The 24,253-nt window shown below is 47.6% G+C and overlaps 1 long non-coding RNA gene across 2 annotated transcripts in view; it reads left to right on the forward strand.

Moving 5' to 3' along the window:
* LOC104910889 overlaps positions 1–24,253 on the forward strand; it is a 47,138-nt gene that overhangs the window by 14,671 nt on the left and 8,214 nt on the right. The window contains exons 2-3 of one of the 2 annotated variants that reach the window (XR_004159711.1): positions 9,553–9,623; positions 22,598–23,101. This is a non-coding gene — a long non-coding RNA (uncharacterized LOC104910889). Of the gene's footprint in view, positions 1–9,552; positions 9,624–22,597; positions 23,102–24,253 lie in introns of those variants that run through there. The other variant, XR_002114603.1, reaches the window with a different exon arrangement.

Genomic DNA, 24,253 nt, shown 5'->3' on the forward strand with positions numbered 1-24,253 from the left:
CTCGTGCCTGACCATCCATCATATGATCTGCAGAAGCAAATTTCACTTCCCTAATGCCTAATAAATGCAGGGAAGAAAAAAAAAAAGGATGATATAGGGGAAAAAAGAAACACATGTAGCCCTGTTCCAGTGCTGCATCAGGGGAACCTGTTGATGTTCCAGTTTAATCCTTCACCCTCATGCCTCCCACGTGTTCATCTCCAGGAGGGCCTCCAGGTGGGCTTGTGATATACAGGCTATGGAATTAGCTGGTTGAATGTATTCTCACCTCTTAAATACACAGCTGCTTGCTTATAGAGATGGCTGCTTGCTCATAGGGATTTTGTTGCAGTTGCTGGTCCTGGCAGCCTGGACGTATCTATGAACTGGACAAGCTCCTGCTGAGGTCATAGAATCATTGAAACATAGAATGGTTTGAGTTGGAAGGGACCTGTAGGATTATCTAGTTCCAACCCCCTGAAATAGGCAGGGACTGAACAAACCATAGCAGGTAAGATAGGAATGGGGCACCCAGGGGGGCAGTGGTTCAAGCAGTCCTCGTTGGAGCCTTGCTTTCACTTGGAGGGAAGGACATGAGTCAATTTGAACTGAAAATATCTGGTTTTAAATTAAAAAAAAAAACACAAACCAACACATCCCATCCATTGAAAGCAGCACTTTGTACTTATAAACAAGGAGTGCAAAGATACAGAGAGGATCTCCAGAGAAGCAAGCCGCTTCTGCAGACCCTGCACCAATGAAACAAAGCAGACACCCCTGAACAAAACCAAACCCTCCTTCGTTTGGTCGTCTTAAGGCTGCAAGGGATTATGGTGATGGATTACAGTGAAGCCCTGCAGCTGCGTGAAACATCTGGCACCGCAGTTCGGTCGTAGATTTTCCATCCACAGGGAGGTTTTGTCCATGACTTTTGACTCCAGTTTCCATCTTCAGGCTTAACATCATGCATCCAAAGGTTACAGAATTCCCATGGTACAACTCCTCGTGCAGCATTGCAGGGACCTTGCTACTGGCGCGATGAGTCCCATAGGTTTTGTCCTGCTGTCCTGCCAATAGCAGCATCTCTAGCAGAACTCTCACAGCTCATCCAAAGGATCTGGTTTGGGGTCTCCAGACACTAACCCTATAGGCCCTTTGTAATGTTTTTTACCCCACGCAGTGAGATGCCTGCTGCTTTTGAACCTGAGGCATGTAAAGATTTTGGGAGGTAATTCTTCTGATCCTCAGGTCCATGAAGATCCCACAGGTCTCCATGGCATTAGGTCTGTGTGTCTGCTCCAACTGAATGTCCCCCAGCCTAAAAACTGCAGAGTGAGTCACAGAGTCATTGAAGTTGGAAAAGAACTCTTAAGATCACCATGTCCAACCCCAACCCACCCCACCATACCCACAGGCCATGTCCCTCAGTGCCACATCTCCACTGTTCTTGAACACCTCCAGGGATGGTGGCTCCACTACTTTGGAAATAGTGATAGGGCAGCCCCTACCACACTTGTGGTTGTGTTGTTTCAAGGTGGTTATAAATAAATGTAAGCAAACCCTTTTGTTGGTGATGCCTAAAAAAAAGTGGGTGAATTTACACACAAATTTTGGACAGCGGATCTAACATTGGTTTGTTTAGGCAACAAATCTAAAAGTTGAGTCTGATGGTCAAACCCATAGGTGAAAATCTTCCATTAACACACTGAGATGGTTGAGTTCAAGTGCCAGGAGTGAAAACCCTTCTTCCTTTGCTGTGATTTCAGCCTGATTTCAGCCTTCCTTGCATAGAATCACAGAATGGCCTGGGTTCAGAAAGACCTCAATGATCATCTAGATTCAATCCCCTGCTATCTGCAGGGTCTCCAACCAGCAGCCCAGGCTGCCCAGAGCCACATCCAGCCTGGCCTTGAATGCCTGCAGGGATGGGGCATCCACAACCTCCTTGGGCAACCTGTTCCAAGCTTCCCAACGAGGAGCCCAGTTTAATGCTGATGAAAAATCTTATAGCTCCGAACCCTTTGCCCAACAAAAGGTTCTGGGGAACGTTTATGATGGCCATAAAGGACTCACTGCTCTTTGAGCATTGCCGACACGCCGCAACTCTGAACTTGTGACCCGGAGGAGCAAAGCACAATATCCCATCTACAACAATGCCGTATTTATATCTGAAGCTCAGAAATCCATCTGCGCGGAGGAATGAAGAACATCCTATTGCTGGCTGAAGCTATAACCATTTTTAGAAATCTGGCTGGGGTTTGTTTCTTGCTGCAGCTTCCTGGAGGGCTGCTCCGTGTCCCTGCCCCGGGTTCGTATGCGAGAGGCTGCAGGAAATCGCCGCTGGAAGAGCTGCATCACATGGGTCTGCCTATAAAACACAGCTTGGTGCAGCTCGAGGGGCTGGAATGGAGGGATAAGAGGCACAGATGTACCTCTTATGGATGGTACCAAAGTCAAGAGCTATGCCACCATCCCCATTGCAGTCCATGTCCTCACTGTGCTGATGTCACCTCGAGCTGCTCCCAGTCAACCTGGAGCGTGGGTCTGTAGGGAGGATGACTGAGTCATGTGTTGTTTTTTCTTTTTCTTTTTTTTTTTCCCTTTCGTAAGTATTTATATTCGTTAAGGAAGTCTAAAGAGGAAGAGGAATTAAAAGGTTGCAAATGTTTTCCTGGGCTGGACATGGGACCTTAGCTACTGCACTGCACATAACCCCTCGCACGACGCGTTCATCAGCTCTCACACCCATAGCACAGAGCTCAAGGGTAATGTGCCATCCCCAAATGCATTCAGGTGGGGTCACAATTCCTGTGCAACCCTACTGACAGCCAAATGTCACCCAGATTGGTCTGTGGGCCCATCAGGAGACGTGAGCAGCCTGATGTAGTGTTGTCAGCCCTGCCCATGGCAGGGGTATGGAACTACATGATCTCTAAGGTCCCTTCCAACCCAAGAAAATGCGAGGGAACAATTCCTGCGTGCACACACAGATATGGCAAGGGAAGGAAAGCAGGGATGTTTGCCAAGGGAAACGATTTGTTAGGCAGAGTGTTTCTTTACAGCTTTCTTTCACCCCTCGTTCCGGGTACGTCAGTGAGTTTTGAAGGTTGGAACCCTTCTGTTTTATCTCTGGGTGTGTCGTTGCTGCAGACTCTTATCAGGTGCGTGGCAGTGAGCTAAGCCCTTCCAACAAAACCCTTGCACATAGGCTGGTGTGTGCATGCTGGGTTAATGTGTTTGGTCAGGGCTCGGTGTCTGCACCATTTTATTGCAGGATGGAAGTCCCAGGGCAGCCAAGGACAGCTGAATGGAGGATGGAAATGCAAGCAAGGATGTATGGGAGCGCTGGCACCAAAGCAAAGTGTTAGCTGCCTCGCTTAGGAGCGTAGTAAAGATTTACCTTCTGCAAGCTGCCAGCTTGTTCAGTTGTCAGGGAGGCAGCCAGATGCTTGCTTTCCTCTTGCCTGCTTGTTTAGCTTTGACATGCTTTTTGCTCAGATGAAAGGGAAAACATCAACAGGCGAAGCTGCAAGGAGCGCTGGTGCTTGCTGCTGTCATGCCTGCGTGGGGATACTTCCAGTGCAGTGAATGTGCAGGTATAGTAAATATACCTTTTTTTTTTTTTGTGTTATTTTAACAAGGAAGAGGATAATAATTGGATGCTGTCCCATTTCAGAGCAGCAATTGTTTACCAGGCTTGAATTACAGGAATTGCTGCAGTGAGTTGGAGCAGTGGCTCGTGCCATTAACTGGCTGCATGCTCCAAGTTGGGCTCCATTTGAAGCAACTGCAGAAGCTGTTTATGGAACTCTTCAGCAAGATCTATTATGATAGGACAAGAGGAAATGGTTTCAAACTAGAGGAGGGGAGATTTAGATAGGATAAAAGGAGAAGATTTTATTTACAATAAGGGTAGTAAAGCAGTGGCACAGGTTGCCCAGAGAGGTGGTGGATGCCCCATCCCTGGAGACACCCAAGGTCAGGCTGGATAGGGCTGTGAGCACTGATGGAGCTGTGGGTGTCCCTGTTCATTGCAGTGGAATCCCATATGGGAGTGGAACCGGATGAACTTTTAAGGGTCCCTTCCAACTCAAACCACTCTATGTGTTTCTATGATCCTTCATAGAGAGGCAGAGATGGGTTTGCAGTAACTCATTTCTATTCATGCTTCTGGGAAAAACAAAACCACAACTCAGCAAATTGTACTCAGTGGGCATGGTGGGGATGGACTGATGACTGGACTTCATTTTAGTGGCCTTTTCCAACCTTAATGCCTCTATGATTCTATGTATGGATGCCCCCAATTTTGACATGCTGACCCCCCATCCTTTGAGTATCTCCAGCCTTCGAGGCAGCCCTCGGTTTCACTTCCCTGCGCTGCCTCATTTCTATTCCTACTTCTTTTGCCTTGGGTTGCTTTTGGTTTGCTGTGACTGCACACAGCAGCAGTGGTCGCTTTGATCATCAGTCCTCCAGGTGCCTCCACGGGATTTTGTGCTGTTTGCAGCCCGCAGGGTCCTGGGGGTATGCCCTGCCTCCCTGCCACAGACGTGCAGCTTCTGGGTGCTCCGGAGAAACATCTTTTGATATTTATAATATCAAAGAGGCAAAGAAATGCAAGAGTGCAACAACACCGAGGCTGAGGGCGTTGAGCAACCTTTCACCTGGGCTGCGTTGGTATTTAAGCATTGCTGTTCTCTGAAAATCCATCAATTTTTTTTTTTACTTTGTGCTCTAAAGAGAGCATTGTATTTGCTCTCACCTGCGGCGTGATAAGTGTTACCATATGCTTTGTCCAAACTTGATTATTTTTAGGGGTTTTTTTAAGCACTTCTAGTGGTAGCTTAGTGCTCAGTGCTCTTCTGCAGTGTGTTTTTGAGCCAGGCAGAGTGCCAGCGCGTCTGTCGGAGGAAATACTCCTGGCTGGATCCTGGAGAATAGGAGCTCGAATTCCCTCTGAAGTGAGAGAGCTCGATTCCCACAGGTAGGATTTTTCATCGTAATGATCCCATTTGGCAGCTAAATTAGTAACTGGTTTAGGTATGAAAATTGAAAGGCTTCAGGAGCTCCCCTGGTACCAGCAGGGAGGAGCAGAACCCACAGCCCTGCAGAGGATCGTATCCTGCTGAGGACGGTTTGGATCTGTATGGTAGGTTTGATGAAACAGAGAAGATTTGAGTCTCTTACTCTTTATTTTTTCTTGCATTCACATCAGCGTTTGCACCCCGGTGGTTTATTTTTCTGGCAGCTTCTCCCTGCCTCCATCCATAGATCACTGCTTCATGCATCGCAAGGGGGATAGGGTGAAATCTTTTGGAAGGAGAATTTCAGACACAGGAAATGCAGAGTGGCAACAATCCCCACAGGTCTTCTCACCCCTTCTCCTCACCATTTGGGTTAGCTTTGGGAAGATGCCCCTTGTGGACTAGCAGGAAGCCATCCTCTTCCTCCAGCTCACTCATGGCTCCCTCCCAGAGGATCATTGGCAGACTGCAAACACAACCCTAAAGTCTAAATCAGCATAATGAAGCTGCCTGATTTATGCTCAAATTGTCCTAATTTATGTGTGTTGATACATATGATTACACCAAGCACGGGGAGAACTGTGTCCTGTTTCAACACGGGTGTAAAGCTGCCTGCACCACAGATCCAATGTCAGTCTTTGTGTCCCGTTGCCCCCAGAGCTCCAGCAGCACAGAGGGGTGTGCAGCAGGAGTAACCCGCAGCAGGAGGCAGGAGAAGAAAAGATTCCTGTGCTGAGATTTGTATGGATTAAAGGCAGCTTTAATTTCCCTTGGAACACTTGGCTTTTAGGTGGATTACGCGGGCGGTGGGATTTGGGCTGTCTAGCCAGCTAATGCCTGGCTTACTGCTACTTTAATTATTTTAATAAGAGACAGAGCAGCTCAATAACTGTAGGCCACTTTTGTCAAGCCCATATGAGTGGGGAGCAAATCTTAAGTATTTCAGCATGCGACGTTATTTAGCATTAATGTTCTTGAATAACAAACCTGCTGGTATCGTCTGAAGTTTGGATATTAGGAGACATTTCTTCTCTGAAAGCAGTCAGGCATTGGCACAGGGAGTAGTAGAACCACCATCCCTGGAGGTGCTCCAGAACCATGGAGATGTGGCACTGAGGGATGTGGTTATGGGTATGGTGGGATGGGTTAGGTTTGAATTTGAGGATCTTAGAGCTCTTTTCCAACCTTCATGATTCTGTGGTTCTAAGTCTCAAAGCATTTTCTAACTGGGCTTCTTCTTGAGCTTCTATTCCTCTTTTCATAAAAGAAGTGACATTAGACAGTAAAATCATTCCCTAATGATATGGATAGTCCAGCACAGAAATGGCCAACTTGAGTGAAGCTCTGCTTTTGGATCCCTGCTTGCAAGTGTTAGTTCCCATCGCTTCCTTCCAACCACAGTATTCAATGATCCATGATTCTACAAGCATGGCTGAACCCTCCTGACACACCAGGCATTATCAGTCATTGGACCTTCTGTTGGACCATCCCCTCTCCAGGGTTTGGAGCCTGCAGGTGAGCTGGAAAGCGCACAGCTCTTCATCTTCTACTTATCTGTTTAAGCAAGCATGCAACCCATTCACCTGCTTCTTAGCAGTAAAACTCATTTTTCACTGAATCTAAACAAAATACAAGAATGTGAGAATCACACTTCACACCTACCAGCCCAGGCTGCCCAGGGCTGCACCCATGGCCCTGAGCACCTCCAGGGTTGGGGCACCCACAGCTCTCCGGGCAGCTGTGCCAGGGCCTCACCACCTTCAAAGTAAAACATTTCCCCTAACATCCAACCTAAATCTCTGCTCTTTTAGGTTAAAACCATTCCTTCTTGTCCTATATCTGCCCCTTCATAACTGAAGCTCTTTCTCCACCACCTTTGGGTTAATGCATGAGCTGGGTCAGTGTTGGGTTTCTCCATGCTCTGGGTCTTGGAAAAGTGAACTTGGGTTATAGAAAATGGAATCTCTGGGTGACATATCTTCCTTTCTATTGATGTGCTGTGAGAATGAATAGATATTTACCCGGCTGAATTGTTTGCAACCAAACATGGCAGCCAGATACAACCCTGGGTGCAGCCAGGGCTGGGGAAGCATGGGCCAGTCCTCTCCTCTCAGTTTTGTTGTACATTTGCTCTTTGAAAATGAGGTTTCCTCTGCGATGGCTGTGTGACTGATGTCTAAAATGTGGCTGCAAGATATTCTTGTGTTTGTAACGCGAGATGCTCCTACCTACTGTGATGTACGTGACAGTGCATGTCTGTGCTGTGCTCCTCACCTGTCAGAAGGAGAGGCTGTGTGAGTCACAGCCTTCTGAACACACAGCCTGCCCTAAAACCTACTCAGATGTGTTGCATTGACTTTGATTAACATTTGGAGGCCCTCCATGCAACATCTCCAGGCTTCCCGTGCCCTCCTCAGTAACGTGTGAGGCTGTATTTGCATCATAGAATCATTTGAGTTGGAGGGGATCTTTAGAGGTCATCTGGTCCAACTTCCCTGCAATGAACAGGGACATGTGTACCTCTCCTATGAGGAAAGGTTGAGGGAACTGGCCTTGTTTAGCCTGCAGAAGAGAAGGCTCTGGGGAGACCTCATTGTGGCCTTCCAATACTTGAAGGGAGTGTATAAACAGGAGGGGGAACCACTGTTTATGAGGTGGATAGTGATAGGACAAGGGGGAATAGTTTTAAACTGAGACAGGAGAGTTTTATGTTAGATATTAGGAGGAAGTTTTTCACTCAGAGGGTGTTAAAGCACTGGAAGAGGTTGCCCAAGGAGGTTGTGGCATTCAAGGCCAGGCTGGACGTGGCTCTGGGCAGCCTGGTCTGGTGGTTGGCGACCCTGCACATAGCAGGGGGGATTGAAATTAGATGATCATTGTGGTCCTTTTCAATGCAGGCCGTTCTGTGATTCCATGTGCAGTGCAATCTGGGTGCTCAGAGCATGGCATCTTTGAAAGATGAGTATGCTGTCTATGCAAATATCGATAGCAACATTGCACACTGAGTGGTTTAACAAGAGCAAGTGTAGAGTCTTGCATCCAGGAAGGAATAACTGCATCCATAGATATGGGCTGGGGGATTACCTGCTGGAAAGGAGCTCTGCAGAGAAGGACCTGGGAGTCCTGGTGAGTAGCAGGTTGGCCATAAGCCAGCAGTGTGCCTTGGTGGCCAAAAGGCCAGTGGCATCCTGGGGTGCATTACAAAGAGCGTGGGCAGCAGGGCGAGGGAGGTGATCCTCCCCCTCTGCTCTGTCCTGGTGAGGCCACATTTAGATACTGTGCCCAGCTCTGGGCTCCTCAGTTCCAAAAAGACAGGGATCTCCTAGGAGGAGTCCAGTGCAGGGCCATTGAAATGATGAAGGGCCTGGAGCATCTCCTGTATGAGTAAAGGTTGAGTGGCCTGGGTCTGTTCAGCATGGGGAAAAGACTGAGAGGAGATCTGATAAATGTTTATAAATATTTAAAGGGAGGTGGGAGGCAAATGGATGAGGCCAGGCTCTTCTTGGTGCTGTGCAGCGATAGGACAAGGAGCAATGGCCTAAAACTTGAACATAGGAAGTTCTGTACTGACATGTGGAAGAACTTCTTTACAGTCAGGGTGACGGAGCACTGGAACAGGCTGCCCAGAGAGGTTGGGGAGTCTCCTTCTATGGAGATACTCAAGACCTGGCTGGATGCTGACCCCTGCGACCTGTTGTAGGGAACTGCTTTAGCAGGGATTGGGACTCAGTGATCTCCTGAGGTCCCTTCCAACCCCTGTGATTCTGTGATTCTCTAATCAAAGTCAGCATGATCACCTGCTTTCATTTCTTTGAAAGTTCTGGTTCTATTACACTCAAAAAAAAAAAAAAACAGATTTTTTTCTTCTGTAGAGTTAAAAAGCATTCTGTGTGCCCATCAGATTGAAGTCTGATGGAGCCAACCCTTGAGGCAGGTGAGGAGCAGCAAAGAGATCACTTGTGCTGAGGTCCGCGGCTCCTTGGCATCAGGTGGACTCAGAGGCTGAGAGATGTCAATAGGTGGAGAAAAAAGGCGTTCATTTAGTTAAATATATTCAACTCCAGTTTTAGAATTGCTTCAGGTCTCTAATTTTGTACTTTGTAGCATCAGCACACTGAATGGGATTGGGGAAAGGAGGGCTTGGTCCTGCAAGGAGCCTGCTGCTGCGTCGGAGCTGATGTAGGGCAGCAAACAGATGCAGAGATCCTTTGGGCTGCACTGACCCTATAATTTGTGTCTGGGGACGCTTGGATTTGGGGAAACCTATGGGTACATGGCCGCCAGAAGTCATGGTGATGGATGTGCCTCTTTCCTTGGGGTGGGAAAAGATGAACTCTGAATATGATGATACTCTGAGCCTCATGCTCAAGGTTCTTTCCTTCTGTCCCCAGATGCATCTCTAGCTCGGCCAGTAATGAAAAATGTTGCTCTGCATATAGATAAAAAAGAATGAAATTGCCTTGCTGGCAGCGGTAGTAATTTTGTTGTGCAAAGATCTTGCTGAATTGTAACTGGTATTAAAAGCTTGGCGTTTCTGGTTTGTTTGCAGGGGCACCTCTGGAAGAACCTTTATGGGCTCCTAATGACATGCAGGTGGACGATTTGCTTACGATAATTAAGGTAAGAAGAAGGGTTATTAATTTTGGCATCACGGAATGCTCTGTCTCCCTGAAATAAAATGGAGCTTACTGGTGGCAGACCTGTCATCGTTCTATTTTAGGGCTCAGCACACAACGACGGCAGTTTGGAGTGGCACTAAGGCAATAGTTTGTTGTTCTAGAGCAAAGTGTCCCTTTAAACACAGGGGGAAGGGAAATCTTATTTAAGAATTACCTGGGAACACAGCTAAGTGGAAAAAATCCGACTTCCTCCCCCAAAGGATAATAAGGTCTCTGTTGGTGTAGCGTTGGAAGGAGCATGACTCCTGTTTGGGAGCACTCAGCACAGGGATTTTTTTGTTCTGCTAAAGCCCAGTGGTTGGGTTGGAATTCAGGTTCTAACTTCCCATTTTGAAAAAAGAAAACACAACCGAACACAGAAACCCTAAAAATATGTTTTATGAGTTTATTTTCACCATCTTGAGCTTCTGCGGAAAGCTGGTCGGTCTCCAGATGTGGTGGGGGAGTACTCCGTTCTTGATGAATGAAATAGAGGAAAATCCCTGATCTTAAGTGTGATGAACTATTGGGCAAAATTGGAAAGCACTGTAGATACACTCCAGGACCATCTACACACTCCTGAGCTCTTAAAACATTTCAATTTATGAGCTTGAAAAGGTTCCAGGCTCCAAGTTCCCACCAGCATGGCCAACCCCTGCCATGTGCCCATACCCAACGTGTAGCCAAGTTTGGAGGGAGCCTTGATGAGAGCAACGTCATGGGTTGGATGGTGTGTTTATGAGGGCTGTAAATGTTTTAAGAAGGTGTTTTGGGTGAATATGGAGCGTGTTACATCTGTAGTCCTTTCACAGCAGTGTTACCTTATATCATAATTGGGGTTTAAGCTTCCTTTTAGTGCTGTGGAATTGGTGGTTTGCTTGTTTGGTGTTGCTGGGTAGCTTACTGGCAGAGGAGTTGGAGGGAGAGGGGGAAATTCAAGCTGTAACAAGAACAAATTCTTTTAATACACGTTTATAGATCTCAGATGTATCTGTACTTTTTGTTTGGCTTGTGATAAGATGCACTCCTGTGGAATTTGCTTGGAGCAGGGATTTGCATGAATTATTATTTCTTACAAAAAGAACATCTGTGCAAAGCATTCCCCTTGTGTTCTGCAGTACCGGAGCGCCGTGAGAGGGGTTTGGTGCCTGGGTGCAATGGTCAGCAAAAGCCAAGTGCTTGGGGGAAAGCAAGATGTGATGGTTGAAACAAAGCTGCTGAAATCAAGGGGAAAACTGCTTCCATACTGGGCGGACTGGGCTGTGTGACAGCATCCTGATGTGTGTGTTTATTTTATGCTCTGACCTCTTTCCTTCTCATCCCAGCGTGATTTTTAGAAAGCCACATCCCCCAGTTAGGGGGAACCCGGGACAATTAGGTTTGACCTCTTGTGGAGTTCAGCTCCATCGCTGGAAGGAACAACTCCATCAATGGCAGGAACTGCTGATTGAAACAGTATGGCCTGAAACACATAGAAGATGGGAATAAACAGTCATTATGGATGGGCTCTTGGTTTGGTACTCAGAGCATTTCATCTGAAGGATTTTCGGTTCTCTTGGAGAGATCTTTCTATATATTCCTAATTAAGCATATTAGGTATAGTGTCATCAGTCTGTCTTCCAAAAGGAAAAAGCTGACGTTTGGAAGAAACCTTCGAGCTGCAGACTCAAATTATCCAATATTTAAAATTGTGATGTCTCACGGGAATAGGAAGAGCTATGAAAGAATCGCTTGAAGCTGGAGTGATTTAAAACCAGGTTTTCACGTAAAGAGGTTGGCTTATTTTACTCAGAATTCTGAAAACAGGAGGGGAGTCAACTCCTTGAAAGGGTAAATAACAGCAGGACGAGGGGAAATGGCTTTAAGTTGAAGGAGGGAAGATTTAGGTTGGATGTCAGGGCGAAGTTCTTTACAGAGAGGGTGGTGAGGTGCTGGAACAGCTGCCCAGAGAGGCTGTGGATGCCCCGTCCATCCCTGGAGGTGTCCAAAGCCAGGTTGAATGGGACCCTGGGCAGCCTGGGCTGGTATGAAATGTGGAGATTTAATACTATGGTAAGATTGCTGTTGATAGAGGAAAGTGATGAAGAGAATTTCTTTCTCTGCTGAAGAGTTGAAGCTCATGGTTGCATGGCTGAGAGCTGAACCTGGTGGGTGGTGCCTCCCATCACTCACTTTGAGAAGAGCACAGATGTATGTAGAAGGCAACATATGTGGAACTGGGGATGTGGTTTAGTGTTGCACAGTGTGTCAGGTTGATGGTTGTGCTTGGTGACCTTGAAGGTCTTTTCCAATCTACACGATTCTGTGATTAACGATAGTGCAAGTGGCGTGCTTGTCTTGGCATCAGCTTTTCAACTCATTAGAAGCTACGGGTGAGCAGTGTGCTGCTCCAGAGTCCCAACATAAGCTGCTCACCACCTTCAAACCATCCATGCCTTTCCCTGTGCCTCTCCCAGCCGTGTCTGCCAGCATCTTTTGGGAGGTGGGAGCCGAGACGCCATGCCCTGTGGATTTGCACAATAGCTTTAATGCGTGTGGTTTTCTTCTCGCCGTCACCAGCAGCGCTGATCGCTGAGCTGATGTTTCCTGCGTTACCCACAATAACTGAAAGATCTTTCCTGAGAGATAATAGTCAGTAATTGTGGTTGGCTCGCCCCTCTGGTATGCGTTCCCTTATTAACTTGAAATTTAATTTGTTGTCAGAGCGCGAGCAGGGGAGGCTGTGAAGAGGCACCGTTTGCTGCAGCCGTTGGTGGGGACCGAGAAGATTTCCAGGAGCTAAGGGAAATTAGGGGACGTCTTCACAGCCCTCCTTTGTGTGCTGTGTGATAGTTTGATCTCCACGTGCTGTGTGCCAAATCTGGTGCTGGAGGTGAGGTCCCAGCAGCACAGAGCAGAACGGGACTCACCCTTCCCTCGCCTGGTGGCAGTGCTGGGCCTGGTGCACCCCAGGGTACGGTTGGTTCCTTTGGCTCCGGGGCACAGTGCTGACTCAGATTCAACTTGCCTCAACCAGAACCCCCCAAATCCATTTCCTCACTCCTCAGGAAGGAGCACCGTGCCATTGTTTTCATTACCTGGCAGCTGCGAGCAAACTGCAAGAGAAGCAAAGGGGAGATGGCAGGTCAGGATCCAACCTCGTCCTTCACCATGTGTCACGTAGCCAGGAGGACCTTCCTTTGTTTTCAGAGCTCTTCACCCTGGTGGCATTTGCATTGGATGGTGACCAAGCTGAGAACAGAAATCACAGATCACCAGTGCTTGCGATCTTAAGTCCAAAGTGGTTGTGCTCTTTTGCCCAAACAAGCTGTAGATGCCCCATCCCTGGAGGTGCTCAAGGGCAGGATGGAGGGAGCCCTGGGCAGCCTGATCTGCTGGGGGCACCCAGCCAATGGCAGGGGTTGGGCCTGGGTGGGCTTTAAGATCCCTTCCACCCCAACCATTCTGTGATTCTAAGTCAAGCAGGCTTCTCCACGACCCTTCAGACTTCCACGCTGAATTTGACATTGCTGATGCATGCTGACTTTCTGGCCTGTTACAAACCAACAGCACCCAACCATCAGCACTGAACACACATTGCCAGCATTGGGCTGCGGACTTGAATGAGACAGCTGTTTACAGAAGCTGTGCTGGGCTGCATGCTGGGACCTGCTGGCCATACCTGGAGCTGCTGCCTATAAACAAACATTCCTCCTCCCTCTTGCTGCTGACAGCAACCTCCCTGAATAGCAGTTCTTTTCTCCTTGTGGTTTATTCTGCAAACAGGTTTCCTCCTGCAGGTGTTTAGGAAGACCCAATCTCAGTGCTGCCTTCACTCTGGTTATTAATTCCACGCAACGATCGGTGCACAGAATGCAACAGCTCTTGTGTAATTTCGAGAACGGGTGACTTTTTTATTATTTTCTTTTTGCAATATGATCTTGAAAACATGTGAGCTGCGTGGGACGGGAAGCAGCCCCAGGTCGGTGGTTGCTCGCCCTTTTGCAGCAGCCACAGCCCAAACTTTCGGTAGAGTTGCAGCTGCCATCTGCATCCTGTCTTCAGCTTCTCAGTGGTGTTTCTTGCTGAGTTTTGAGGGTTTCCTCAACATTATGTCTGCACTGAGGTCAAGCAACAGTAATTACAGTCAAACATAGTTGCAACTGAATCTGGAATATTTTTTTTTTTCGCGTCAATGACTTCAGACACATTTCTATTTTGATTGCATTGGTTCCATGGAAGGAATGAGTTGATCTGTGTCTCCTTGAAAAGAATATCTCCTTCACATCAGGCAAAGAATGCACTGGGTGATTTAAGTGATCTTTTTCTGAGCAGATAATGCTGATTTAGCATCAGCAAAACCTGCGCTCCTCCGGTTGTGTGATATTGTGTAACAGAGGTGAGCACACATTCCTTGCCACCAGAGCTTATCTAATCATGGCAAGAACAATGAGAGGAGATGACAAGTTGAGGAAGTGAGAACACAGAGGGGAAGGCATTCAGTCCCCTTAGTCATTGCTGGAAGCTGGACGTGCCTCTGAAGGATGGAGCGACGCAGTGCTTCCTTTCTTTTAAACCAGCCATTCCTGCTTGTTCAGAGCATCCTCAGTGCAGATGTTGGCTTTCCATCCCCCATTCTCACCATTCAGCAGAAAAGGTCCCCGCTGTCAGATGACAGAAAGCAAACAAAGCAGCAGAGCAGATGAAAGGTCTTCAGCAGGAAACCCCAAGTGGCAGTGGCCAACCTGTGGCAAAGGAGGTTTCCATCAGTGCCTTCGCAGAGCTTTTTGGGTGAACTGGGTGGCAGAAGTGCCTGCTACGTAATGCAAGGAAAGGAAATGTCATCAGCCTTGCTTTGGGGTTTTGGTAAAGAGTGCAGTTATTTCATAGACTGTTTGGGGCACCTCTCTGACCAATTTTTTCACAGTACCAATAGGGAGGATGCTGAAGGTAGAGGGAATAGCTATGAACATCTCATAGAATCATAGAATGGCCAGGGTTGGAAGGGACCTCAAGGATCATGAATCTCCAACCCCCTGCCACATGCAGGGCCACCTACCTCCACGTTTTATACCAGCCCAGGCTGCCCAGGGTCCCATCCAGCCTGGCCTTGAACACCTCCAGGGATGGACGGGGCATCCACAGCCTCTCTGGGCAGCTGTTCCAGCACCTCACCACCCTCTCTGTAAAGAACTTCGCCCTGACATCCAACCTAAATCTTCCCTCCCTCAACTTCAAACCATTCCCCCTTGTCCTGCTGTTATCTATCTTTTCACAGAGCTGAAGTCCCATCTTACACAAACCAAAGACCAAGAAATTACAGAGTTGCACCCTACAGCAGAACCTCATATGCTGCAGGAAGGTGTTGAGCAGCACGGGGACTTCTTGCATCTCCAGTCCATGGTTAGGCAGATGCTGCACATGCATGCATGATCTCCTTGCGGTGAGGAAGCACTGCTTGGCTGGGGACCTGCTCCCTTTACACACCCAATCATTTTGAAGGCAAATAAATAAACATATATGTATTATGTGGGTGTACATTGGAGGATAAGGCAGGCTAGAATAATTACTCTCTGGAATAGCATTGTGTTTGCAAGTGCTGCCATGTTCCACCCGTGGCGATGTAGGGTCGACGTGGTTTATGGGAAGCAGTATCTGCTAGCAGGTAAGCTACAGCAGCTGGGGAGAGGCAGACAAGCTTTTGATGCGTAAATCCTCCAGTTCTGAGACAAAAAGCTTCATCAGCCTTACCCAGAGAGCCAACTGCTCTGAGCTTGATCTTAACGTGATAACCCTTAGACCAAGAGAGAAGCCAGCTGCTACCTGCGGAGCCAAGGGGAGAGGTAAATTATTCCTGGTGCAAGGAGGAAGGATAATCTGGGGGAGGAAAGTGATAAAGGGAAGCTTGGTTTTGCTTGACTGCTGCTTGTTGACAGTGAATTTAATTCCCAGGCTTGCATTTTGAGTGCATTGCGTAGATACCTGTCAAGCTCGATGTATTTGCAAGGCGTACGCCCTGTCTCTGTTATTTATCCAGGTGCTTCTGTGCAGGCTCTGGTTTCATGAGGCAGTGGTGTGCATGCTACATGGGGAAATTAATATTGCAGCCTGTGGGGTTTTGCTGCTGCAGGGAGCGTTTGTGGCAGCATTGGCTGAATGGCTGCAAACCTCACAGCTTGGAAGTGAGGTGCTGCCATTTGATGGTGTTGGTCTGTGTGCTTTGATGAGCAAAGCAACAAGGTCAAGGAGCTCTTTGAAGAGCTGGAGAGAGGGAAAAAGCTCTGGAAAGTGAAATGAGTGATGATGGATGGAATTTATACTATAAAGCTGTGCTTGGGAAGCAAGGAGTATCCAAATGCATTTGGAAATGCGCTTTGTGTTTGGGATGGCAGCTGAAGTTCCATCTGGGCTTCTGAAATGTAGGTGGGAATGAGCAGGAAGGTCTCTGCAGCTACAGACCATTCCTACTTGGCTGCAGGAAAGGGAGTTAAGATGAGATAGCAGGACGAATGGCTTGAGGAGCTGAAGCTGAGGAATACAGCTGGGGTGGTCAGGAGAGGTGCTCAGGACCTCTGTATGGTGGAGCCTTACATTTGCAGGACAAAGGGAAATGGTTTGAAGTTGAAGGAGAGAAGATTTAGGTTGGATGTCAGGGGGAAGTTCTTTACTGTGAGAGTGGTGAGGTGTTGGAACAGAGTGCCCACAGAGGCTGTGGATGCTCCATCCCTACACCCAGAGGTGTTCAAGGCCAGGTTGGATGGGGGCTCTGGGCAGCCTGGTCTGGTATTAAATGTGGAGGTTGGTGGTGCTACTTTTGGTAGAGGGGTTGGAGCTTCATGATCCTTGAGGTCCCTTCCAACCCAAGCCATTCTGTGATTCTGTGATATGCAGAAGAGTTGGACTGGATGACCATTCAAGGTCCCTTCCAACCCAAACCATTCTGTGTTTCTACGATACAGCCTGTGCAAGGAGGGGTGCATTGCTTAAGTGCTTTCTTTCCAGCTCGCATCAAGGCAGCGATGCACAGTTGAAGCCCTCAGCGAGGACAGGGGTTGTCCTCCCTTGTCTGGACCAGGTGTCCCCTTGAAAACACAGCTGAACCATGCCCGAAATTACAGTTGAAAAAACATTCTGAAACTACAGTTACAACGGATCGCTGCCTTCAGCTGCGTGGGTGTTACCCTGCACTTCGGGCCAGCTCACCATGTGTCACAGTTGGAAAACTGCTGATCTTGAAGAAAGGCAGCCCATGGGCTGGCAGCACCTGTAGGAAGAGCTCAGCACCACCAGGATGGGGCTGTGCCTCCTGTTCGGCCGGATGAGAGCTCGTATACACGGTGTGCATTATGAAGATTTGTTTCCCCAGGTGACCCGAGCACAGGAAATTAATTTTCAGAATTTTTAAGGTTAGAAAAGACTTCCAAGATCATGAAGTCCAACCCCAACCCATCCCACCACGCTCGCTGACCACCTTCACATGTCCATGGTTACGGAGCACGTCCAGGGACGGTGATCCCACCACTCCCTGGGCAGCTGTGCCAGTGCATCACCACTCTTTCTGTAATATCCAACCAGAACCTATCCCCTGGCACAACTTGTGGCCGTTACCTCTCATCCTATCTCTGTTAGCTGGGAGAAGAGGCCAACCTCCACCTCTCTCCAACCTCCTTTCAAGAGTTGTAGAGAGCAATAACACCTCCCCTTCCCAGCTGCTGGCTCAGCCTGTTGGGCTGTAGCAGTGCCCCTGTGCTCATCCATCACCCACCATCAGGTGTGACATCGAGGACACAACCAAGTGTCCTCAGGCACCAAGCAAAGCAGGACTCCTGGGATGCCTCTGCTTTTCAGCCAGGTGCCCATGGATGATCAGCTTTGCCTCCTCTTCTTGGTTGTTCCTTCCCCAATTACACTGCTTTGCTTTGGGGACGGATGCGTTCATTTTTAAAAGGCTTTCCTTTTCCTGAGCACGAGCCAGAGGCTCCATCCAAACCCATTTAAGAGCTATTTCTTTACTTTTATGTGTTTTGACTACAGCCCGAAATGTATCATTTGGGAAGATGTTTTAGAGAGATGCCCACTTTCTCTTCTCCATTAACTGCTTTAAAACATCTTTTCCCTGGTTCAATTTTATTTGCCCTTTAATAAAAAAGATAATATCTGCTAGACACTACTTTGTTCATCCCTCAGGCAGGTGTTTAAGAGTTTTCATTGTTTTTAAAGTGGCTGTTGCTGTGCTTTTTGAATGGCTGTCAGCTGGCTGAAGATGATGATTAATCTTATCAAGTGCTTAATTGGAAATGCTGTTAAAGCTGTGTGGTGCAGATCATCTCTGAGAAGCCCAGGCTCACTCGTGGTCCTTATTCTGTGGTTTGAGCATCACTGCTTCGGAGCATGGGGAAAGGAAGCGTGTATTGTGAGTACTAAAGGGAGGGGAAGCTCATGGTCTGCTTTACAATATCATTATTTTGTTCATGCACCTATTTTTATTAACAGACTGGGGAGGAATGCAGTTCTTCAGGTGTAGGGACTTGCTGAACTCAGAGCTCATCCCAAGTGAAAGATAGCTTCAGTGCAAGCTAAACAGAAAGCAAAAGTAAGCGTGAAGCCATTCCATCAGACAGCAAACAAGCTGACTTCTGGAAAATGCAGCAAGGCGTTGGCTTGGAGCAGGAGCAGCAGGGAGGGCTCCCTCTGGCTTTAATACATGTCTGCAGAACTGGGTATCAGACATGAATTCCCCTTTGCCACACTTTTATGTTAAATTATCCGTTAACCTGTGAGGTGCTCTACCTGGGTAGGTGTATATGTATTTAACGGTTGGACTGAATGATGATGGTGGTCTGTTCCAACCCTAACAATTCTATCATTCTGTGTATATCTTGGGGGAGGGCCATAAAATACCCAGTGTTTTTTGTTTGATGAAGAACTAAGGAGGTTGAGATGCCCTGGGGACTCACATTAGTAAGGGCAGAGCACTAAAGCTGCTGGACACATGAGAATGTCCTACTAGAGTCAGGATGAAAGGTGATGGCCTCAAGTTGTGCCAGGTGGGGACAGGTTGGATATTAGGAGACATTTCTTCTCCGAAAGAGTGACTGGGCACTGGCAAAGGCTGCCCAAGGAGTGGAGATGCCCCAGAACCATGGAGATGTGGCACTGAGGGACGTGGTCAGTGGGCATGGTGAAATGGGTTGGACTTGGTGATCTTAGAGGTCAGCCTTAATGATTTTACGGTTCTGTGCACAGAAGGGTGGTTGAATGCAGCTAGAAAAGCACTGAACACACAGCCAGTCCCCCAGCCATCAAGGTTGTGTGGCTCAAAAGTGCAGGTGTTAAAAATGTGAACACTAGGATATGTTATAGCCCTGTGCAGTGTGGAGCCAGGGGTTGGACTCGATGGTCCTTGTGGGCCCCTTCCAGCTTGAGATATTCTGTCATTCTTTGATTCTGTAGAAAGTGAAGCAACTTCTCCTCTAAAAGTTAATGTAGAAGAGGAGAGGATGTGTGCCAGGATAGGACAGGCACCTGTACTGCTGCTTTTCAATCATCTCCCATCACATCCCTCAAGTGGAACAAGATGAGTCAAGGAAGGTGGACGAAATGGGAGATGGAGGCTGGCTGGGGCCCTGTGCTGAAAGCCACCATCTCCAGCAGCTCGTGTTGCATTGGAATGTGTTGCACAGAGAGGTGGTGGATGCTCCATCCCTGCAAACAGCCAAAGTCAGGCTGGATGGGGCTGTGAGCACTGATGGAGCTGTGGGTGTCCCTGTTCATTGCAGGGAGTGGGACCAGATGGCCTTTAAGGGTCCCTTCCAACTCAAAGCATTCATCAGTGATTTTGCTGGCCCTGCTCCTGTCACATCAGCACCCTGTGCACTGTTCTTCACTCGTATTTCAAGAGGGATTTACAAAGGCTCTGAAGTGATTTAAGTGCTCTGAAGCATTTGAATATCCCAATCAGCGTTTATTTGCAATTAAAGTCTTATAAAAACATTGTGAAACCTGAACCATCACCTCCATCCTGCTTTCCTTTTTGGAGAATACCGAGCTTTGATCATCTCCTGTCCCTGTAGGTTAGAGCCATCTCCTCTCTGGTGTGCACAGGTTGAAGCAGCAGCAAGGCACGTCTCAGCCCTTCCCAGGTCCAGCCCCTGCTGTGAGATGGTACCAGCTTAAGCACTTCAAAGCAAGGTGTCAGGAATGTATAAAGAGCAATTACAGATTAATCTGCTCGTGGGGGTGGGTGCCTGCCCCCCTCCTGACTGCACTGCAAATTAGTGGTTAAGTTGAGCCCCGCAGTGCAGCTATTTATATCTCCAAGGGCTGAGTTATAGCTGTGTAGATTATATCATCCGTTTGTTTAATCCCTTTTCCTTTTTCTGTCGTGCTTTTGACCTCAGTGATTTTCCAGGCAGCGAGTTGCATTCAGTGGTTTGCTTGTGATGGAACAGCCTATTGGTTTTTATCTGCAGGAAAGGGGAGGGGAATTGGACCGCTTTGTCTGTACTGTTTTATTTTCTCTATTGCTCTCCCTTATTCAGTCCCTCTCTCGACAGCCAGTCCTTTTTCAGAACACCTTTACAAAGAGGGAGTATTCAGATCCCTTCAGATGCAGCAGGGGGTTTGAACTGGATGGTCTTTAAGGGCCACTGTCCCATCCACTCTGTGATCCTGTGACTCGCTTGCAATGCTCAAAGCCTGGTTAGGGCTTTTATTTTCCCTCCTAGGCTTTGGAACAGCAGAGCTGTGGGACGGCTTCTCCCCATGCTGCTCTTTAAGGACACCATCAGTTCCAAAAAACCTGAGAATTGCGCAGCCCACCCGTAGGTTCATGTCTCCTCCATCCCCACCACCAAGGAGCGAGCGGTGCGAGGGAGGGTTCCGTTGCTCTTGGATTTATTGGCTGTGATTTTGCAAATAAATGCTTTATAATCACTTCCTCGCCGTGCCTTGCAGCCAAGAAATCGAGCCGTGCAGCGAAGGAAGGGCAGGCTGCCTGGTTCTGCTCCGACGTTTCCCCTCCAATTTGCATTTCCTATTTCCAAGACCGCTTTATTTCGGTCCATTAAGAAGCAGTAGAGCACTCAGAACGTGCATTTATTCTTACAGCTCTTTCTAATGCGTATTTTAAACAAAATTCCAAGCTTGGCACCTCTCCATGAATTCCTGGCTCTTCTTTTCTTTGGGACAGTCTTGCACTTCCCAGAAGCCATCAGAAAAGTAAAGGGCACAGGAGGTGTGGACACTCTGAGGTCAGCTGAGTGTTTTTAAATGTTAGACCATGCCGTGCAAGGGTGGGAAATGACTCTGCAAAACTGAGAGCCCTCCTGCAGCACGAGCTTCCCACCCATCCCTCTGCACGGCAGCTCCCACCTGAACCCTCCCACCAAAATGCTCCCTTTGGCTTTCATAGAGTCGTGCAATCGTTTTGAGTTGGAGGGTTTGATCCAGTCTCAATCTCCCCCATTCTAGTTTGAAAGCATTCCCCTTGTCCCATCACAGCAGACCCTGCTGAGGAGTCTGTCCTTCCTTACAGTCCTTCTTTAGACACACTTGCATGGCAAGGCATTGGTGTAGATAAGCCCAGGATTGGCAATTCAACCTTCATCTTTCCCCACTGCTTCTCTTCTTGGTCCTTCGCTTTCAAAGCTGCTGGCTGCCATTTGGCCATAAGTCAGCCTTTCTCTTCCTTGATGCATAGTTGGTGTATTTACAGAATCACAGAACGGCCAGGGTTGGAAGGGACCTCAAGGATCATGAATGTCCAACCCCCCTGCCACATTTAGGTGAAGAGGCGGTTGCCTGCTGTAGAAAGGCCAATCTAAAATGGAATTAGGGATATTCATCAGACAAGGCTTCGGAGCCTGCATTTCCATATGCACTGGGGCTGCTAGACAGGTCCATTGGGATGATCCCTCTCTCTCTCCCCTGATCCTCCTCCTTCCCCTTTTTTCTCTGCCTTCGTCACCTTCTGCCTTTAAAAGAATGGGGGAAAGGAAAGGAAAGCAAATTAACTTATATGGGTAGAGGGGAGGTGTAATTATGAGCAGTGGGACCAATTTAAGAACGGAAGATGTCAGAGAGTCTCAGACTTCCTTTGACATCTTGGGCTTTTTCGTAGAGGATAAAAGGAAAACACGCTAATTTATTCCTAAATTGTAATTCCTTTTTAGTATTAATCTGTTTAATTAGTGTAGTTCATAAATGCACATATGCAGGGGGGAGATGGGAACTGCCAATTGAAATGAAGATATTTTCAAGAGGAAAATCTGGTAGGAAAGGCCTCCTGGCAGCGAGATGTTTTAGTCTGCAGGGAGAAATAGCATCCCAAGAGAAGAGGTGGAAACTCCATTGCTTTGGACCTCTTTGAGTGAGTCAGGATGGAGGATTTGGGGAGCTGCTGGTAGGGAACAGCCCTGTGCTGTGTGATGGGTAGGATGAGATGATCTAATCAATCCATTCCCTGTCCAGCTCATCTGGTTTTCATTTCCTTCCGCCGAGAGGTCTGGGAGGGAGGTGGGCTGTTGCTGCTGATGTTAGGGATTGGATTAAAAACTAGCACAGGTCACAGCCATTTGTCACAGAGTTAATGTGTTTCTGGGCTGTGATCCTGTTAGTCGGTAGTATTTTAAATTGGAAAAGATTTGTTAGCCTTTGGGCTCTTTCTGGATGTGGAAGGGTGTAACCATCATAGCAACGATTGCTCTTCTGAAACCACAGTTGAAGCATCTCCCAAAAGTGGCTCGTGTCAGTAGGGTGTCAGCTCTGGAGCTTAGCAACTGAGTGCTCTTCCACTGAGATTTGAATAGTTTTTCCTTTGCTCTCCCCCACAGAAAACACCCTTTGTGCTGTCTGCTGGGCAGCACACTGCTACCAGAAGGTCACAAATTTGGGCAGAGCATAGCTGGCTATCGACCTTTTATTTCCCTTCTTTTCTGGTCTTGGTCATCCATGCAGGTTGGTGTCAAGAAAAGAAGCACGCTAGGATTTAGCCTGTTGGTAATGCTAAATGATGAGGCTAACAGCTCTGAATCATGGCCTGAACACCACAAGTGGTCAACCACCAGCCTTGTTATCTACAGCGCGGTTCTGCTTCTGCTAATGGGAAGGGAAACGAGCATCTCTGGCTGCATGTGAGTTTCCAAGGAGGGATGGGGAGATCTGAGGGTAATTTCTTACCTAGAAAGAGTGGCTTTGCCACCAAGCTATATATTGGATGGTAGAGCAAGAGGTTGGAGGATGGAAAAGATAGGAGGGCGTTTAGGAAGGAGATGGATTGAAGTTTAGTTTGGTGCCTGAGGCAGGGAAGATGAGAGTTGCAGTGTTGGATAAAGCAGCATTGCAGGGAGTTGAGGTCTGTGGGGTGCTTGAGCAATAGGATGCTGGGTTTGAGCTTTCAACCTAATCCCATAGGGCTCGTATGGAGAACCTGTACAAGGAAACCTGTTATTTAACCTCAGTAGGAAAAAAAAAAAAAAAGATTATTCATTACATCTCTGAAGAGTATCGGCAGCACTGCAGCTGCTGACTTCATGGCTATATTTGTCCTTGAAACACCAGTTTCAGTATGCAGTATATTACCCCAGTGCCTGCATGTCTATTTTTGAGGCCTTATGAGCTATAATATCCATCTTTAGTTGATCCTCTCTTATAGGGCTCATATTCCCTTGTCTCAAAGGTGGGAAATCGAACCAGACAGTGGGCATTTCTATCTGGGATGTCCTCTCCTAACCAAGACTTCAGAGGCTTCCCTTGTGTCCACGCTTGTGAGCAGCACAGAGCAGATCCATCTCCTTCCCAAATGGGTTTGTTCTTGGGAAAGGAGATGGCTTTTCAGTAGGAAAAGTCCTTTGCAGCAATTTTAGCCCCCTGACAGTTTTAATTCCTTCTGAATTCTGCCACTTGCGAGGGACAGCAGAAACTGGATGCTGCATAACCTCCAGTCCCCTGCCAGTTTCTGCATGCCTCTTCTCAGTAATGAATCCTGAATGTTATTTTAAAAGACACTTTAATCCTCCTTGGCAACAGGAGTATTTTTCTGCTACTACTGTTGTATGAAATCATAGAATCATTAAGGTTAGAAAAGACCTCTAAGATCCAACTCCAACCCATCCACCGTGCCTATAACCACATCCCTCAGTGCCACATCTCCATGGTTCTGGAGCACCTCCTGGGATGGTGACTTCACCACCTCCCTGGGCAGCCTGGTAAATATTGCTCCATATTAAAAATAATATCATTAGAAATGCTGCTACGGTATTTTCTTCCCAAATTACCCATTCCCTTGCAGTCCCAGGAGTCACAGCTTTATTGCTACGTGAAGTCCAAAATGTGAGCGTGAGTACAGCTGAAGATCACACGGAAATAATCTCATCCCTTTTCTCCTCTCCTGTGTGAGAAGACAAGGTGTGTGTGAAGGGAAAACCATTGCCAAATGCATGGGAGTTTACAACTTGGCAGAAAATAATGAAGCAATTGTGGGCTGCTCTTGCATTTATTGCTCGGGCGAGGCAGGGCGATTATGGGATGTTGCTTCAATTTAGCTAATTCTTAGCAGCACAATGGTGATTTCATGAAAGTTATTTCAGTCAGTATCAAAACTGAAACACAATA

The sequence above is a fragment of the Meleagris gallopavo genome, chromosome 4 (assembly GCF_000146605.3).
Source record: "Meleagris gallopavo isolate NT-WF06-2002-E0010 breed Aviagen turkey brand Nicholas breeding stock chromosome 4, Turkey_5.1, whole genome shotgun sequence".
Classification (NCBI taxonomy): domain Eukaryota; kingdom Metazoa; phylum Chordata; class Aves; order Galliformes; family Phasianidae; genus Meleagris; species Meleagris gallopavo.